We start from the raw sequence: 5,787 nt of genomic DNA, 5'->3' as shown, positions 1-5,787 counted from the left end.
TGTGACGTCGCTACGCGTAATAATTTCATTGGGATTGTTGTGAATCGGCGGCTGGTTCAAAGGAATTTCCTGTTCTTAATCAAGGAAGCGCTTCATAAGCGCCGGGCTCTGGTACACTTTAATCTGGATATTGACGTGGTAAAATCCACTTACGACCAAAACATTATCCAATGCAGACTCTAATTATAGCAGCGATGAGCTTTAGCACAGATGCAGCTTATTACTGAAACAGTTAATGACATGTGATTTCAGGAATATAAAGAATATATTTAATCGTTTTAGTGTTTGAGTAAAACTCATTTGTCCTTCACATTTAAACTTTATTTTTTGATTAATTGAAATATTTATTAGTCATTTTAATTTAGATATTGCAAGAATAATAAAATACCTGTATATTATTTTCTTAGTACTTCTATTATACAGTAATAAAAATACATAGTTTCTTATTAATACGCATTAGATACTTTTTTGTAACAATTTCGCTATTTAAAAAGCTTTTAAGAAAGTCAAAGCAAAAATCTAAAATATTAATATAAACACTATTAAGCTTTTTTATATTTAGCAAATAGTTTGAGTAGTCGTAAAAATGCTCGTGAAATTTGAATGAGCCTGACAAATTGCATTATCTTTAAATATACAATAAAATTTAATAACTCGGAGACCACTAGAGTAGTAAAACATATTGGCATTAAAGTGTAATCTATAAAACTCGTCGTTATGTTATATAGGCACTAGATAATACATGAATCTCTATGAAACAAAAGTAACAAAATGCAATATTCGATAACACGAACGTAAACAACTGTAAATTTATAAATACATGATCAACCAAAATAGTCACAGGGGACATTCTACATATGGATTTGAAACAAACAGTTGACTTTCGGATTTAACCGAACGAAACGTAGAAAAATAACTAGCGCAAGCTATAATTGGAACTATAAATAAATAAAAACAACGGAAATTCTATAATCGAAATGGAAATAATACTAAATAAACAGTAAACCTGACAAATCGTTTCCTGCGGCTCAAATGTGGAACGTGCATTTTCATCGCATGACGTAGATATATTTCACCCCAAACATAATAACCACGCAGTGTTACACGCGTATGAGAGAGATGGACAGTTTTTCACTTATTTTTGTATTTTCAGTCTGATGAAATGCTATAAATAAGGGTAGGGCACGAACGTAAAGTCTAGTGTAACAACACTCGCACTCGGATTCAGTTCTTGTTACAACCACAAACACTTCTAAAACAAAATGGTGAGGATTTAACATTTAACAAGTGTTGTGATGAGTGAAAGTGATAAACGACATATTTTTCGGAAATTGCAATGCGGAATTTGGATATTCAGTGATATTTTTGGAATGTTTGAAACAATTGTGGAATAAAATAGTTTTGTTACTATTTTATGTTGAGATTAACGAGTTCGAAATCCAGAATGGAACTTTCGATGAAGCTTTATGTTATATTTTACTTATCGTATTATTTTAGCCATTGATTATAAACTACAGTTATTACCAATAATTATGGAATAAAATTTTGGCCTATAATGTCATTGATACGACAAAGATATGTAGTAAACCGCAACATAAGCTCTACAAAGTTACCTATTTCATTCGGTTCTTTAATAACATTTTCTTCTTCTTTACAGGACACTGACGATGACCAGAAAATGGCCATGCTCCGCAAGGCATTCCAGATGTTCGACACCACCAAGTCTGGATACATCGATGTCCTCAAAATCTCCACCATCCTGAACACCATGGGCCAGCTCTTCGACGACTCTGAACTGCAGGCTCTCATTGATGAAAACGACCCAGAAAGTGAGCATTATAAAAAAAAAACACATTTTTAGTAAACAAAATGCTGTTGCCGAAAGCCTTCGATAAATTAATATAGTGAGAAATATTTTGACAAAATTATGTTCGTCATAGAAATTCCGGTGATTGCTTAGACATAAAACTGGATGACGTGGTTCCAAATACCGATAAGACCTTGGATTTAGAGGCCATAATTAGTTTCCAAGGCACAAAAATAATTGAAAGCTATATTCAATGCATTCATTGATGAAATGAGATCTAGTTATTGAATGAATTTAATATAAGGCGCACTTTCCACAACAAAATAATCTCGATTCAAACCATTTTCTAATTGGCTGCAATAGATTTCAATTGCAATTGAATTAAATTTTGCATAAAAGCTTCGATTTCAAGTATATTTGATTTGACAGTTATCATATTAAATAGGTCAGATAGTGCTCATTTAATAACCATGTATTTGGAAGCATAGATCGAAGTGTGGCTTTTGTATTTGGTCGGCTTATACGTTTCAGTGATCAGTAGCATTTATTCAGAAGCTGTGAGACAGGACCTTCATCTATAAAACAATGTATCGAATGATTAGTTTAACTCTAAATTTGAAAGTACTGTGAAAATATAGAAAACGAAACCTGTGGAGCAGAATTTAATATGAAATTGGAAAACAAAAAATGATTTAAAATAAAAATATATGTCGATTAGGTTTACGATGCTGCTTTCATTATCATTGTGGAATTATGTAAGAAATACTCACTGAACCGTTCACAGGTTTATTAATAGGTTACGCGTGTTTATGAAGCTTTTACTTTATACAAGCCTTTAGTGCCAAATACTAAGAGAACATCCAGAAAAAAAATTATCCATAATTATAACAATTGCTCTAGAAATATCTACTAAAATTTACTCATCATTGAGTAACACTCAGCAGTTATTAAATCTGTCTAATAATAATAACAGCCTAATACAGATATATCAAACGTCATATGCAAATAGAAGCTTTCTAAACAACTATAAGTAATGATTTACATGAGAGGAGTGCTAATTACTGTTCAGAATTCTCTGTCGTCGTAAATAGTACAATGAGCGATGATCAATCATCGGAGTAGGGACACGGCGACGCTCCTCCTCGATATACTCGAATATTTTACACGTGCACGAAACTGACGAAGCTATTTCCGTAGACAGATTCTTTTAAGAAATCCTCTTGAGCTTGTCGGACTTGACATATTCGGATACACATTCTGTCAAAAATCAACATGGGAGGATAGTAAAATACCGATGAATCTAGGTCATTTTTTTGATATCATAACACCGAAAGGATCTTCAGAAATAAAGTAGAGTGGAATTATCTATTTTGTGATATCTGTAAATCTAGGTATCTTAGCAGTGCCAATAACGTTGAGAATACTTACTGGCGCGGCATTATGCGTGATGACAGATAAATAATGTTCTGACTCTCAGTTGATATTTACTTTAGAAAATCGCGGATTTGTGTTAAAAATTAAACATTGAAATAGTTCAATGCTATACGTTCTGAGAAATAGCACATTAACATTCGTTTGTTTAAACACGTAAATCAAATCACATCATAACATTTGGATTCTTTCTTATTTCAGACTCTGGCAAGATCAACTTCGATGGTTTCTGCAATATTGCCTCCCACTTCCTTGAGGAAGAGGACGCTGAAGTGCATGCAAGAACTGAAAGAAGCTTTCAGGTAAACAATAGCTCAATAAGAGAAAATATGAAAAACAAACTTACTGACAATACTGATAATGCATTACACGCGCAGTATTTAAGCTTGATTAATTCCATTCATTTGTTGTGTCACTAGCTATACTAATTAAGTACAAAACAATGATGTCAGATAATATGAGTATCAGTACTCACCACGATGTTATTAGGGCATGTTTCTGAGTAAATGCTAATTTAACCTTATAGTATGTAGTGCTCACTGTTGTTTCTCAGGCCTCTATTAAGAAGGTTTCAAAACATTACTTAATGAAGAAAACAAAAACAGTTGTTTTATTTATCAATCCAATTGATATCTCCTGACTTCGTTACCACCTTCAAAATAACATGTAATAAAAATAATATTTTATGCATTTTAAATTCGCTACTAGAGAACAAATTTTATTTTTTGGTGAAAAGTTTTGCGTGGGCTGAACACGAACTGGATGGAATGTGTTAACACAATATCTGTTCGCAATGTGATAAAACTGCAAACTCTGCACTTTTCACCACATCATCCAAATATTTTATTAAAAATACAAACAGTAACTACGGTGTAAGTCTAACAATTACTTCATCCGCTAATGCAAATACACTATACAAATGTTTACAACAAACAAAGGTGTAATTAATTGTCTGCGGACGCACAACAAACGCTTTGAGAAATCATGTTTAGTCTACGTTATAATGAAGTCTACGGAACTTAAACATCTTTGTGAAAATGTGGTAATTTTAGAAATAACAAACGCTGAATAAGATTAACAGCTACTTCCGTTTCTTGTCAGATATTGATTGGTTTACGTCCAGTTTTAATAAACTCTCTTGCGTGTTTAATTATTTAGAATTCGGTATTTTTATTTTACTAATCGGTAATATGGACTACGATAATGCCGCATCTATCTGGTGGTACCGTTTATGCGCTGTGAACTAGGAGGTCCTGGGTTCAACTCCCATATCTGAAAACACAATTTTTTTTCGAACGGTATTTATCTGACACTAAACTAAATAGGATGAGCAGATGGTCCATAATTAAATCCAAGTCCTTGTTGTAACATGCTCGACAAAGAGTATGAATCCAACATAGAAAAAAATTAACAGGTGGAAGTTTAACGACAGCATACATAGACTAGGTGCGGTCCTGAGGTCAGGCAACGAAAAATATGTATTGTTTTTCATAAAACATAAATAAAATAACTCAAGTTTGGAATTAGTACCCGATTTCATGATGCTCGCACCTATTGTGTCAGTGACCCCTTTCATAGATTTTATTACACTGTTGATCACCGAAAAGTACACTAAAATCATTTAATTGTCCATAGGTTGTACGACCGTGAAGGTAACGGTTACATCACCACCTCCACCCTGAAGGAGATCCTGGCCGCGCTCGACGACAAGCTCAGCAACGCTGACCTGGACGGCATCATCGCTGAAATCGACACTGACGGCTCCGGAACCGTCGACTTCGATGGTAATTATATTTTACAAATCACTTTAATCAATTTGCTTTCTTTTTATTTTCAACTAAACGAAGGAACGAACAAGTTGTGCACAAAGAGACCCATTGCACCTGATGGCATGTGAAGTAGGATTTAAATAAAGTGTTGACAGATGAGAGAGGGCTCATGGTAGGCGCTACGAATATTAGATAATAGCAACAGAATAGAATTTAGAATAACATTGTAGTCGTTACACAGAGAGAGAAAAGAAAATCAGAGAAAGAGTTATATTAGATGATAATTTATCTTAATAGCTATTAATTATTAAACTGACATCAGTGTTCAACAAAGAAGACGGTTCCGATGTTATTTTTTTACATGATAACAAAATTCTCAGCAAATGTAGTAATCATGTAATTCTCAGCAAATTATGCAATAAGCTTCATATTACATCAATTAATATTGTTTTGTCGAATCAAAAAAAAAAATAAAATCCGAAAATCTATGCGCTTCTTGCCCATAAAGCTCGTTGTAATTGATTTTATTGATCTTGTTAAATTTCTTATTAAATAATTTATAATATTACCCCTCAAATTCTGGATCCAGATAAACAGGTATAAATGTAAATAGATCTTACACTCGTCTATTACTGTGATTGCATCAGCTAACAAAATTGCATATAGGTCAAGAACCTCTCAATGATATTAATATTACGCCACTTATCTGCCTCTGCCGATCTAAAGTGAATAATTTACCCAGAAAGATTCAATTTGTGTCTTTATGAGGCTACCAGTTTT

At 33.1% G+C, this 5,787-nt stretch overlaps 1 pseudogene; it reads left to right on the top strand.

The window, feature by feature from the left end:
• Positions 1–1,137: 1,137 nt before the first annotated feature.
• LOC119191514 lies at positions 1,138–5,150 on the top strand (annotated as a pseudogene).
• The last annotated feature ends 637 nt before the right edge of the window (positions 5,151–5,787 follow it).

The sequence above is a fragment of the Manduca sexta genome, unplaced genomic scaffold (genome assembly GCF_014839805.1).
Source record: "Manduca sexta isolate Smith_Timp_Sample1 unplaced genomic scaffold, JHU_Msex_v1.0 HiC_scaffold_1597, whole genome shotgun sequence".
In the NCBI taxonomy this organism is placed as follows: Eukaryota; Metazoa; Arthropoda; class Insecta; order Lepidoptera; family Sphingidae; genus Manduca; species Manduca sexta.
Note: the sequence above shows the minus strand (reverse complement) of the source record. Positions and strands in the feature narration are given on the sequence as shown.